Genomic DNA, 14877 nt, shown 5'->3' on the forward strand with positions numbered 1-14877 from the left:
CTAGACATGAAAACTTCTCTGGAATTAATGTCAAATAATTTATATCCTTTGACACCAGGAGAATATCCAATGAACACACAATGTCTTGCCCTTGGTTGAAACTTTGTTCGATGAGCCTTGAGTGTTGAAGCAAAAGCCAAACATCCAAATACCCTTAAAAAACCATAATCTGGTTCTTTATTATAAAGAAGGGTATAAGGGGTTTTGTGGTTAAGGACATGAGTAGGAGTCCTGTTTATGAGGTGTGTTGCAGTGAGTACACAGTCACTCCAAAAGGTGATTGGGACACGTGACTGGAAATATAAAGCACGAGCAACGTTCAGCAAATGTTGGTGCTTTCTTTCAACCACCGAATTCTGTTCCGGTGTCTCAACACAACTATACTGATGAAGAATGCCCTGCTTTGAAAAAAAATCTGTAAATGCAAGTTCTTTTGCATTATCAGATCGAAACTGCTTAATAGACTCACCAAACTGGTTAACAATAAGAGAGCAAAAACGTGGAATTAATTGATGAACTTCAGATTTGCTTTTCATTAGAAAAATCCAGCAATATCTAGTACAATCATCCACTAAGGTAAGAAAATATCTATGACCTGTCCTAGCAACAACAGAGTAAGGACCCCATATATCACAATGTACAAGATCAAACGGCTTAGGAGACAGTTTATTAAAAGAGGTAAAAGGTAAACGTTTTTGCTTAGCTAAAGGACAGATTTGACAAGGTCTTCTGTCAGAGGATGACATATAGGCCAGTTGTCCCTTTAGTAGCTCCAATCGTTTGAAAGAAAGGTGTCCAAGTCGATCATGCCAGACTTGGGAAGAAATTTTGTTGATAACAGCATGTGATGATGAGGCTGATGAAGGATGTGGAAGAACGTAGAGGTCATTGTGAACATCACCCTTCCCAATCGTCTTCAAAGTGATCATGTCCTGTATCTCAAAACCAGTTGGTGTTAGTAGAACATTGACATTCAATTCTTTGGTTAGAGTACTCACAGACAAGAGATTAAACTTGAATCCTGGAACAAGCAAGGCATTCTTGATAATTCTATTATTCAAAAGACATATATCTCCACAGCAAGAAACAGGTATCCTCAGATGATTAGGTAAAGTCACACTAGAATTATGAAGAGGCTTAACATTCATCAACTGTTCTGAACTAGAGCAAATATGTCTAGATGCACCAGAATCTAAAATCCATAGTGTATTATTATTATTATTATGACTTTTGCTATTAATCATAGAGTTAGATAAACCTGCTTCAAATGACGCTGTGTTGATGTCATTTGAATTGCCTTGTGTGTTTGTGGATGCAAGCTGATTTGACAGGGACTGGATGATCTGATGGATTTGTTGCGCTGTGAGGTTGTTAGACAGCACACGTTCCTCTCCACCGTCTCCAGATCCTTCTGATGCATTCACCACTCCTTTTGCCTTTGGTTTGAATCCCGGCGGGTAACCATGGAGTTTATAGCACTTGTCGACGGTATGGCCCAACATTTTGCAGTGTGTGCAAAGAGGCTTCTCCTTCTTCGTGTTACGTCATTGATCCTCCTTGATTGCCATTGCCATGGTAGTTGATTGGTCAGCGGTTCCAAGAACGTCAACACCAATGGATCTTTGTTTCTCTTCTTGAGAAACCATGGAGAAAACTTTGTTTATCGGTGGAATCGGATCCATTAGGAGAACCTGACCACGAGCCTGAGTGAATATCTCATTGAGTCCCATAAGGAATTGCATCACATACTCATTATGAATGAAAGAATTGAGATCTTTCACTCCTCCACAAGTGCATTTCCCACACGAATAATTAGGCCTGAAACTCGAGAGCTCCTCCCAAATTGCCTTCAGTCTTGTGAAATACATGCTCACTGGCTTCTGATCTTGGACCAGGTTCATCAATTCTCGCCGCAATTGGAAGATTCTTGGTGCGTTGGATTGACAATAACGCTCTTCAAGATCTTTCCACACTTCATAGGCTGAATCACCGTAGAGGATGCTCGACGAAATCTCTTTGGAAACAGAGTTCAAGATCCATGAGAGAACGATATTGTTACTTCGATTCCAGGCGTTACAGAGAATTGGATCCGAAATCGCCGGCTTCGCGACAGTTCCGTCAATGAACCCTAGCTTATTCTTGACTGAGAGCGCAATTTTCATCGAGCGAGACCAGGACATGTAATTGTCGCCATTGAGCAGCTGAGACACTAATACTACTCCTGGTGAATCTGAATGATGAATGTAATACGCTCCAGTCGGATCATCAACTTCCGATCTCTGTCGCGATTCTCCGGATGTGTTCGTCCCCAATCTTGCCGCCGAATCTTCAGTCAATCCTTCCATTGAAGTTTTAAAGAGAGCGAAGAAGATTTCTCTGTAGTAAGGCTTAAACGAAGCTCAATCACAACTAATTTCGCGGAATTGCTCTGATACCATTTTACGGTTGAGCTTCGGAGAAAAGATTGAACAAGAAGAACAAAGAAGCGAGAGAAAACGAAAACAATCTTTCTTTTATTGATTGATTGATTGAGATTCAAAATAAACCTCAATAACGTATTTATACAAAGCAGATAAAAGAATAAAGAGTTAAATGACTGCAGTAGTGTCGTATAACTAAAAACGATATAAAGTCTAAAAACAATGACTTAAGCTAAAAGAAAGAATAAATGCAGACTAAAATAACTAACTCAAAACCATCTAACTCATTAGAGTTCCTTCAACAACCGGGGCTAGAGTAACTGCATAATATACAGAACAGTTTGATTTGAAACTTGTTGATTATATCTGATTGAACCGAACAAAAATACATATAATTTTTTTTATACTAAAACCTTTACCCTCTTTTGCTGTAAGCTTTACTGGACTTTTCATTTCATATTTGGATGTAATATCTCCATCCAAATTATAAATGGACATATAACAAAAAAGAAATAAAATATAGGGTAATTTAGCAAAATAGCCAAATCAAACCTTTAACATTGCTAAATAGCCAAGGTTTTGTAAATACTAAGTAAATAGCCGGATATCATTTAAGACACTTCTACATTTACTAAAAAGTCCAGGAATTTCCCGCCCATAAGCTCACGGTTTACTTAAAAAAAAGGAGGTAACGTGTAAACGAGAATCGAGGAAGTAATAACTGCTATTAATTACCGATTATCTCTCCACCAATATTCAATCTGCCATTAGAAAAAATCTCTCCCAAATATATTTTCAAAACATCTCCTCTCTCCGACGAACAGGAACTCCATTGGCGACAACCGACGAACTGGAACGATTTTTCAGACAACCGACGAACCATTTACTGGAACGACGAACAGTAAATGTGTGTAAATATTAAGTACTATTATATTTGGATATCTAGTAGAGTTTATTTACGCATATTTACTGCAGAATTTTTCGTAGCCTTAACTTATTTACATATATAAAATGTAAGTATGTATTAACAAATATGCACTAATTTCAGGGCATAACCACTCAACTCACCATGGCAAGAACAAAAACTTCAGCTGTCAAAAGTAACGTACCATGTGATTTCTCTTTAAAAAATGTGCCATCCACCGAAATAACAGGCCTACAATACTGGAATCCATGGACCGAAGCCCCAAGAGCCAAGAAAAAATATTTGAATGACTTATCAGGATAAACTCTGTAACACAGTATGAACCTGTGTAAATATAGAAACAGTAAATCAGTTATGATATATTAACTGCCAAAGATGTAAATCAATGTAAATACAAATACAATGCTACATACATTTCCAGAAAAAATCAAAGTCAGAGAGTGATACTTAAAAATCGAAAATACCTGGATTCTATATTTCTGGCCGAAAATAACAGATATAATATATAAAAAGAAACAAATAAATTACAACTTCCACGTCCATTTAGTTCCTAAAATAAAGGGAATCATAAATTGACTAAATCATGTTCACACCTATATCAGGAAAACAATTCAAAAATTTTCGGGAAAAAATTTAATCCGAAAATTCAAATATGTAATTCAAAATTCAAACGCACATGGGCAATTTTCGGAAATAAAAAAACCTATTATTGGGCCACGTCATCAGCATGGCTATTTACTTAGTATTTACAAAACCTTGGCTATTTAGCAATGTTAAAGGTTTGATTTGGCTATTTTGCTAATTTTTTTTGTAAAATATATGACGAATAACCTTGCTTTTTTTTTCTTTATATATATAAAACTCGGGTTACCTTTAGGGGGAGGCGGAGTGAGAGGATTATCTAGTCCGTCGTTTCCCTCTTTTTCCGCTGTGTTACGGACGTAAATGTGCTCCGAGAAATTTTCATATGGATCATCTGTTCTATTTCCATCGGAGAATTTACAGCCGGATCCATCGGTAAAAGCAGAAGCATAAGTCGTACAAGAGCAGTCATTCCGACATTCCTGTTCGCAGTCACTCAGACTCATATTGAAGTTTACTGCAAAAGACCATGAATTCATTGATCCGAATACCGCCACGAATTTATCTCCGGCGCTACATGTCGACGCTTTCTGCTCTATACAGCCTTCAGAGTTATCTTCCTTTTGTTCATCACAGACCACATAAGGACCGCGTACACCAGTGCCGTCGTTCTTTCGGAAAAATAAGAATATATTCCCGCTCGAATTGATCTATATCCATGAATACTTGTAACGAATACTAGGACTGTAGGAAAAGTAACTTTCGTTTTCGTTTGAGGTGTAACTGAAGTTTATTCTTTGAAAGTAATCCTCCCAAGGGAAGTTATAAATCTGATTGCTTACATTCCAGGTCGGGCTGCGCCAATAAGGAGTCCCTCTTCGCCGTACTTCGAGTTGTTTCGCGTTTTTCGGGTTGATTCCGAGCGTGAACGCTACGGTATATGGAACTCCAGAGCTCAGCCACGATGTGAGGAACCGTTTTCGAGGCTGACTTTGACTGGAAAAGTCGAACAAGCCGATCTTCATCCCTGGCAGGAGCGTGTCCGTTGGATGATCGAAACTCTGCCACACGATCTGCTGACCGGCTTTTAGGACCAGATTTCCAGAGTCGAGAAGTGTTAGACTCGTATTTGGATGCATCGCAGGTTCTCTGGAGTTGATGGTGAGAGAGGGTCCTTTTTCATGGCTGATCACCAAGTAGCCATCCCGGGTGAGATTCAGATATCCCGAGGTGTCAATCAATGGATTCTCTCTGTTCGCCACCCAAACCATCTTCTGTTGAATCCAGTCCATGCTTCGAATTGCCAGATATCGGTTGCTCGAGTAAACAGGATTGAAGAATCCTAATTGGAAGAGTTGTTTTGGAGACTCCAAGACCTGCCAATCCTTGCGGATTTGACCGGCATTTAGAGTGTCTGTTGCACTTGAAACTTGGATCAACTGAACCAAGGCCAAGCAAAAAAGAAGAGCCAATTGGCTTATGACTCTCATCTTTGGAAATGTGTTGCAAAAACTCAACGTTTGGGTTCCCTAAAACAGTAGGTGATTCTCTTACATATATGCATGGGTTTCTTTGTTAGGATTTTAAATCCCAAAAAGAAAAATAATCCTAATTCAATTCAAGAGAAACCAAACCATAGATCTTAATAGCGGAAGCGTACCTGAATTGTTAGGGTTTTAAATCCCTAAAAGAAATCCTAATTCAATTCAAGAGAAACCAAACCATAGATCTTAATAGCGGAAGCGTACCTGAATCCATAGATTGCAAACACCAAGAGTTGGGATGATCTTCTGATTGCAGTTTGCCTGAGTCTAGAGAATTTTTGTTGATGGGGATACAAGAAAATAATCGTACGTACTGCAATCAGGGACCTACCCTGTTATTAATAACTGCCAGGCAGTTATTAATAACTATTGCTTATTTCTAATTTGGCCCCTCATCAAATTAGATTAGCACTTATGGTAGCCACATAATAACTTCATGACAAATATGTCCTTAAGTCACAAACTTTATTCTAAATTAGACCACATCAATTTTGACTTAATTAATAATGACCCAACACATTTATTTAATGACATTAGTAGTCCCAAAATTATTCTAACAATCTCCCACTGGACTACGCATGTATAAAATAAATGTGTCAACCTTAGCGCGCAAAAAAAATTGTCATTATTATGATGTGACATATTACAATCTCGTCCATCAATTACATCAATGTAGGATCAAAGTTGTTTTCGTTGCATCAATCACAACTAAACACGTCAATGGTCACATACATCAATATAATCAAATGACATAGATCAATCATGAATATGTGGTAGATAAAATTATATGCAAGGTGATATATTCATATCAATTTTATCTGATCCTACTTTAAAGAGATCAAACTTTATCCTGAATGTGCAAAATGTAATAAACTAATACCATAAATCTGATCAGAAACAACACAAGCAAACATAAAGCACATAACATAAATAAAACAAATAAACAAACTCCCACCGAATCTAGATATCCTAACACTACTACAAAATTGATTTTCTGATGCGCAAGACTATCCGATGCGACTAGTCGCACCTAAAAGTCGCATCTAAATGACTTTCAGGTGCGACTAGTCGCATCTGATAGTCTTTCAGAAGCCGAAAAAATTCGCTCAAATTGTCTTTTGATTTTGACAATCCGATGCGACTAGTCGCACCTGAAAATATGTTGAAACTTTCAGGTGCGACTATGTCGCATCAGATAGTTTGAAAATTTTGAGCGGGCCTCATCTCCCCCTCTTTTATTTCATTAGTCTGACGTGGCGAATGAAATTTTTATTTTTTATTTTTATAATCAGGTGCGACTAGTCGCACCTGATAACTCATCAGATGCGACCAGTCGCATCTGATAGTATTATCAGGTGCGATTCTGTCGCACCTGATTATTAGGGTTTTGTTTAAAAACCCAGGTCGCGAACCTTTCTTCTCCAGCCGCTCAAACTCTGTAAAAAAAAACGCTCTCTCTCCTTGCGAACTTCTCTTCTTCTCCGGTTGTAAACTCATTAGCCCACATCCATCTCCTCCGTCCCTCTCTTCTCCGACTAATCCTTCGCCTAAGAACACTTCGCCGACCACCACCGGACCACCACACCGAGCTCTGCCGAGTCCCAGCCACACCGAGCTGCGCCGCCGAGTCTCAAGTTCCGCTGCCTCCGAGTCCCAGCCACACCGAGCTCCGCCGCTGTCGCTGCTCCATCTCCTCCGTCCCTCTCTTCTCGGCCTCTTCCTTCGCCGACCACCACGCCACGTACCCGTACCCGGCCACCGGACCTCCGCCTCATCCGGCCACCGGACCTCGCCAGTCACCACTGCCTCTCTCTCTCACTCGGTATTTCTCTCTCTCACTCCCTCTCTGCCTCGCTCCCTCTCTGCCTCGCTCTCTCACAGCTCGGTTTAAACTCACAGCCGTACGTCGTCTCGTGCCTCCGGACCTCGCCGTGCGCTCAGCCCCGGCCCCGCTGCCTCCGAGTCACCACCGACTCTCTCTCTCACTCGGTATTTCTCTCTCTCACTCCATCTCTGCCTCGCTCCCTCTCTGCCTCGCTCTCTCTAACTCGGTTTAAACTCACAGCCGTCGTCTCGTGCCTCCGGACCTCACCGTGCCCTCAGCCCCGACCCCGCTGCCTCCGAGTCCCAGCCACACCGAGCCTCTGTCCCCGAGTCCCAGCCTCCGAGCCGCTGTCCCCGAGTCCCCGGCCGGCCGTCCTAGGTTAGTGTATATATATATATTAGTGTATATATTAGTAAGTTAGGTTAGTGTATATATATAATATGTTAGGTTAGTGTATATATATAATATGTTAGGTTAGTTAATTAATGTGAAATATGTAAGTTAATAATAATGTGTAACTTAATTAGTATTAATTTGATAATTAATTTAACATGTTTAGTAATTTGATAATTAATTTTGATAATTGATTGTAAATTAGTTAGTATTAATATGATATATGGTTAAAATAAGTTTGATTTTGATAATTAAGTTTAATAATGTGATTAGTTTATATTAGGTTAAAATTAAGTTTTAGTTGTTTTTTGACATGTTTTGAAATATAGTTTGTGACATTTTTAAATTTTTTGCTTTTAATTAATTTATATTAATTGTAAGTAAATTATTACCTAGAAATTGTAATTAGTTTAATAATTACATTTATGTTGCTTAGTTTATAAGTAGTTAATTAATTTGTGATAAGTTTGCGTAGTTGATTTAACATGTAATTAAATTGTAATTTAAATAAGAAAAATAATTTTGTGACATGCTTTGATAGTTTGTGACATGTTTGATAGTTTGTGATATTTTGTTTATTTCGATTTTTCATTTATAAATGTTGTGATCGAACCACGGAGGTTCGGTTTAGGGCTGAGCTAATTTATAGGATAGTTCTGGATGGTTTGTGTATGTTTTTAAATAATTTTGCAGGTTTTTGGTTTGTCAGTATAATAGGGGAAACTCTGCCGAAATTTCGGTAGAGTTTCGAATTAATTAGTTTAAAACCTCCCAACTTATTCAATCCGAGCTCAAAATAACATAGAATTCATAATCTCTCTTTCATTTTGATCTCCGTCGTCCTTTATCAATAACTCTTCCAAACTTTCATTTCTCGCTCTCATTCAGCGAAATGTCCAATCCAAGTAGAGATTGGATCACGGAGAATAATCGGGTGACATTGCAGTACAAAACCGGTGTTAACGAGTTTATTCGCGCTGCAAGAAGATTCCCGAACGAAATTGGAAAATATCGGTGTCCTTGCAAACCTTGCAACAACGTGAGATGGCACGACATCGGGGTTGTCAGGAATCATTTGCTGAAAAAGGGGTTTACCCCAGGCTACACAAAATGGTATCATCACGGCGAGCTCGAGCGTGTCGTACTTCCTCATGAAGAAGATTCCATCGGAGGAACAGATCAGAGAGGAATATGAGGATTGCACGGTGCTGTGGAGGATATCAGGGATCACGAGGATTTCGACGATGCTACGGAGCCGACCCAGAGCGAGGTGCGTGCAGAGGAGCAAGTGGAAGACCTCTTCGCCGAGTTGGAAGCAGAATTGTATCCTGGATGCAAAGAGTTTTCTTCTTTGTCGTTCTTGGTTTCGTTGATGCACCTCAAAGTCACGAACCATTGGACGAACAAGTCTTTTACAGAACTCTTGCAGCTCTTGAAGAAGTCTCATCCAGCTGGTAATCGAATTCCGGAGAAGCATTACGAGGCAAAGGCGAAGCTGAAGCGTTTTGGCATGGGATACGAGATGATCGATGCGTGTATTAACGATTGTGTCCTATTTCGAAAAGATCTCGCGGAAGTCGACGTGTGCCCAGTATGCAACGAGAGCAGATGGAAGCCAACTGGGAAAATGATACCGCAAAAGATTTTGCGATATTTTCCCCTGAAAGATCGATTGAAGCGGTTGTACGCGTCTCGACACACGTCGCTTTTGATGCAGTGGCACGAAAGAGATCGCGTCAGGGAAGTTGGTGTTCTACGACATCCTGCAGATGGTACGACGTGGAAAAACCTGGACGAGAGATACCCAGGCTTTGCTGCAGAGCCTCGAAACGTGCGGCTTGGACTAGCTGCGGATGGATTCAATCCGTTCGGAGAAATTAGTTTATCGTACAGCTTGTGGCCTGTGGTACTAACTGCGTACAACTTGCCGCATTGGTTATGCATGAAGAAAGAGTACTTGATGCTGACGCTTTTGATCCCGGGGCCTCACTCACCAGGAAAGGACATGGACGTGTTTTTGCAGCCAATTGTCGAAGAGTTGAAAGAACTGTGGGAGACCGGATTCCGCGTTCGAGATGGCGCCAACGATGAAGTGTTTCGATTGCGTGCCGCGCTACTTTGGACGATTAACGATTTTCCAGCTCGATCCTATTTATCGGGATGGAGTGGCCAAGGGTATCTCGCTTGCCCGACGTGCAACCTTGACACGCCGTCTTTGAAAGTCAGAAACAGGATCGTCTACTACGACCATCGTCGATTCTTGCGTATGCGTCACCGATTGAGAAAAAGCACCGATCACTACAAGGATCGCCACAAGAAACGCAGTAAACCCGAGAAGTTGACTCCGCAAGACATACTCGCTCAGTTGGCTAGTGTCTCTTGCACGACAACTGGCAAACATGTGCGAGAATCTTCTCGGAACCTTGCTCAGCTTAGAAAAGAAGAACTACGACACAGATAAGGCGAGGTTTGATTTGATGGACTTGGGCATCAAGACCGCTCTCCACTTGAAAAAACAAGGGGATTCGTGGTACAAACCGCGAGCATCTTACACCTTAACCCTTGTTCAGAGGCAGCGATTTACCGAGTTCCTCCAATCTGTCAAATTTCCAGATGGGGTTGCTGGGAATTTGAAGAAAAATGTGACTGCTGATGGAAAACTCACAGGTTTGAAGTCGCATGATTGCCACGTGATCTTGCAGAGGTTGTTGGCTGTTGGTATTCGTCCTTTTGTGCCAAAAGAAATACATCAGACGATCTCCGAGCTTTGCAACTTTTTCAAGCTGATAAGTTCGAGAACCTTGAGAGTAGAAGATCTTGAAAATGCGCAAGAGTCTATCATCGAGATCTTGTGTAAGCTTGAGATGATATTTCCACCAGCTTTTTTCACGATCATGATTCACGTGGCGATTCATCTACCAGATGAAGCGTTGTATGGCGGCCCGGTGCATATGCGGTGGATGTACCCATTTGAGAGATACCTTGGGACATTAAAACATTTTGTCAAAAATAGAGCTAGACCAGAAGGCTCTATTGCGGAAGCTTATGTTGTAGAAGAAGCTCTGACGTTCGTTGCAAGGTATCTTGAAGATAAAAAAAGTGTAGATGAAGTTCAAGTGCAAGAGCTCTCTGTTTTTCGATCCGAGATGTGTGTGCCTTATGGGATGATGAAACCGATAGTATTAGACGATGAACAGAAAGAGAACGCGGAGTGGTACATCTATACCAACTGTCCTGAAGTGGATCCATATTTGACGTAAGTTATCGTTGGGAATGTGTTTCAATTCATTCTTTTTTATATATTGCTATTGAAGTAATGTTTTTAATAACAGCGAGCATTTGGATCTCTTGAGCGAATCTGGAGTTCGCGATATTGAAGCGGAGCATAGAAAGAGGTTCAAAATTTGGTTTGAGAAGAAGGTAATAACACAATATCAATGCAATTTTTTGATAAACGCACAAGTGCTAATAATGCTTTCTTTCGTAATCAGATTTTTGATATGAAAGCTAGTGGTTCTGACGTGTCTGACGAGCTCTATTCGCTTTCTATCGGTTCCCTTCAAGTCGCCTATCAATATCCGAGCTGCTTTGTAAATGGCGTGAAGTTCATCACTCGTCGTCGCGATAATCAACGAGTCACTCAAAATAGCGGTGTATGTGTACTTGTGGATGATTTCACTTACTATGGTCGAATGGAAGACGTCATCGTCGTGAACTATAGGCATAACTGTAGTGTTGTATTGTTCAAATGCATTTGGTACGGTGACAAGTATCATGCAAACCGACTAGTGCACACCGATAAGACTACTGGAGAAACGAATGCTTATACTGCGAAACAGTGGTTTAAAGAGGAGCCGTACGTACTCGCGACTCAAGTGAAACAAGTTTTTTACATCGAAGATCTTATTAAAGGCGGCGACTGGGAAATCGTCCAGGAATGCAATCATCGAGGGATTTGGGACATTCCTGAAGTTGACCCCTCCAACTCAGCCTCGATCCCATTGACTATAGAGTTGTCAAACATCGAGCGTTTGAATCATCGACACGAAATCGATGAAGCTGAGTTAGTGACTGTCGTTGACGATGATGAAGAAGACGATGATGAAAATGAGAGACATGTCGTTTTTGAGGGAGAAGATGTTGATGTCGATATAGAAGATGATATTAACATTATAGGCATGGACGATGATGAATGATTAATATCTTTTTTGTATGTTTATTTACTATATAATGTAACCACGGTTTTCCTCCGCCATATGTGAGGTTTGTTAATAATAAAATCCGTGGTGCCGTCCACGTTTTTTTTAAACAGAAAACTAATATTTATTTACTAATATTGTTCACATCTTACAGGATGTCAGATGCAGGTGGAGATGAGTCTCCGCTACACCGTTCAGGAGCAGGTGGAGATGAGTCTCCGCTAGAGACACCGGGTTCCCAAGGTTCTAAGAAAACAAGGGGACCAACAACCGGGTCTACTTCGGCAAAAGCAGCGCATGGGGTACCCGGTGCGAAAGTTGTTAGGTACGACCCAATCAACCAAACTTTCTACCAGGACGTAAGAAAAACAATAAAAAAGGGTAGGAGTATTCAACAACCGCGTCGGCGCTTTGGTGAAAGTCCATATCCCGGTCACACTTCGTGATTGGAACGAAGTGACGCCCCAGATGTTGGGCAATATTCTGAGCGCACTTCATTCCGAGTACACTTTCGTGTACAAGGATGATGAGACCGATGAGCTGCTTCCGGCGGATTGCTATCATCATCAGATTGACCAGACTATCATTCGCGATGCAAAGCGTATGAGGCGCAACCAAAAGTCTAGATTATCAGGGACTTTCTTAGGAAAATGTTGTGGGCAAATGAATGTCGCCAAGAAAGAAATCCCAAAAGGATATCAAAAAGACGATTGGGAGAAGGTGATAGAGGAGTTCGCAACTGACGATTGGAAGGTAATGTATAATTCTAAAAATTATGTTATCTTCTATGAAATCGAATTATAACGCAATTTAATATGTGCAGAAAAAGTCTACTCGCAACAGAGACAATTCCAAGAACAAGAAAACGAAGTCCACACAAGGGTCGATTTCTTTTTTGGCTCATCGACATTTGAACGTAAGTTTATTCTAATTTTGTAATTTTTTTTTTGCAATAAATACATTACTCATATTTTCATAAGAACTGCAGAGTAGGGAAGATGAGACTTTGGCCTCGGCGTTAAACACGTGGGAGAAAAAACATCAAGATGATCAAGGCAATTGGACGACAGCTTGGGCGCAACAAGCATTTGTAAGTTACTTGTGTTAATTACTTAATAATCAAGTTTCGATAATCTTAATAATTTTTTTAACATATGTTTGAAGGCGCGAATTATGACTCAAGTCGAGGATATGCAGCGACAAGCAGCGGAGTCAGGCCAAATGTTTGACATAGACCAGGCGGAGCAGTACACGATGGATACTGTTCTCGGGCAACGTCGAGATTGGTATGTCGGGATAGGTCCCTCGATCCCGAGATCCTCGTATCTCTTGGCTCAGGCTCAGGACGACAGCTCGTCCTCAGGTTCTTCATCGACGCGCGTTCCAGATCCAGTGATTAGCGAGCTACAAGCAGCGTTGGCCGCACAACAAGCTCAGATGGAGGCGTTTCAGCGACAGTTCTTTGCCTACACACAGCAGCATCCGTCTCCCATGCAGACATCCCCCGCGATGATGCACCCTGCCACGACGCCGCCATCAGCTTCAATGCCGAATGTTCAGACGCCGGCATCCGCTTCAATGCCGAATGTTCAGACGCCGCCATCCGCTTCCATGCGAAATGCTGATCAGACGCCAGGTTCGGTAGAATTTCAGCGACATCGTTCGAGCGGCAGCGCATCAGGCCGCCAAGGCGCACGAGCAAGATCTGGCGGAAGAGGAGGCCGTGCATTCCAGAATTGGCAGACTTCGAATGAAAAAGGGAAACAAAAAGAATAAATTGTAATTTTTTTAATTTATTGAATGTAAATTATCAAATTTTATGAATTTAATATTATTATTTATATACTTATTCTAATTAATATTATTCAAATTATTTATTTAATTTAACAAAAAAATTATTTAATTAATTTTTTAAATTATAATTTTTATATATTTAAATGGCTGATTCTAATAGAATCAGCATTTTAAAAAAAATAACTACAGACAATCGGATGCGACTAGTCGCATCTGATACTTTCGCGGGAAGAGTATCGGATGCGACTAGTCGCATCCGATTGTACTAACACCCGCCAAATATTTCGCGGGGAATTACTATCAGATGCGACTAGTCGCATCTGATACTCTTCCCGCGAAAGTATCAGATGCGACTAGTCGCATCTGATACTATAATTCACGCTTTAATTTCTTATTTTGAGGGATATTTAGGTGCGACGTTTGGTGCGACTTGTCGCACCTAAAATGTCGCACCTGATAGTGATGACTTTCAGGTGCGACTAGTCGCACCTAATATCATCAGGTGCGCACTTTCAGATGCGACTTTGTCGCATCTAAAGTCGCACCTGATGATACTTTCAGGTGCGACATTTGTGCTTTCAGGTGCGACTTTTGTCGCACCTGATGCTATCAATTGTACTAGTGTAAAGCTCTACAACACACATATGAGAAGTGTGTTATTGAAAGACCTTCGGTGGTAGACCCTTTGTAAGAGGGTCCGCTATCATGGAGTTTGTTCCTAAATGCTCTATGTAAATCTGTCCACTTTGCACTCTTTTCTTAACAACTAAGAACTTGATGTCGATATGTTTCGACTTCGTCGAGCTCCTGTTGTTGTTGGAATACATTATGGCTGATTTATTGTCACAATATAACTTAAGCGGCCTTTCAATTCCTTCCACAAGACGCAGCCCCGTGACAAAATTCATCAGCGATATACCATGGTTAAATGCCTCATAACATGCTACGAATTCTGCTGCCATGGTGGATGAAGCTATAAGAGTCTGTTTTCCTTTGATACATGCAACACATACATCAAAGTCTGAAAAATCAATTTGATCCAAAATTCCTTCGGAAACAAGCCTTTCAATTCTATTTCTAGAAATGTGACCTAATCGCTTGTGCCATAAAGAACTTGAATTCTCATTGCTTAATTTGCGCTTAGTACCACGTGATTCCACATTCAAGGTTTCATTATAAGAAGCAACAGTTTCAA

At 40.8% G+C, this 14877-nt stretch overlaps 1 long non-coding RNA gene across 1 annotated transcript; it reads left to right on the forward strand.

The window, feature by feature from the left end:
• Positions 1 to 12524: 12524 nt before the first annotated feature.
• LOC149398191 (uncharacterized) lies at positions 12525 to 12941 on the forward strand. The gene is made up of 3 exons (XR_016297028.1): positions 12525 to 12641; positions 12712 to 12804; positions 12877 to 12941. It is a non-coding gene; the product is annotated as an uncharacterized LOC149398191 (long non-coding RNA).
• The last annotated feature ends 1936 nt before the right edge of the window (positions 12942 to 14877 follow it).

The sequence above is a fragment of the Urtica dioica genome, chromosome 5 (genome assembly GCF_054948205.1).
Source record: "Urtica dioica subsp. dioica isolate 48M chromosome 5, U.dioica_male_clone48M_v1_H2, whole genome shotgun sequence".
Taxonomy (NCBI): domain Eukaryota; kingdom Viridiplantae; phylum Streptophyta; class Magnoliopsida; order Rosales; family Urticaceae; genus Urtica; species Urtica dioica.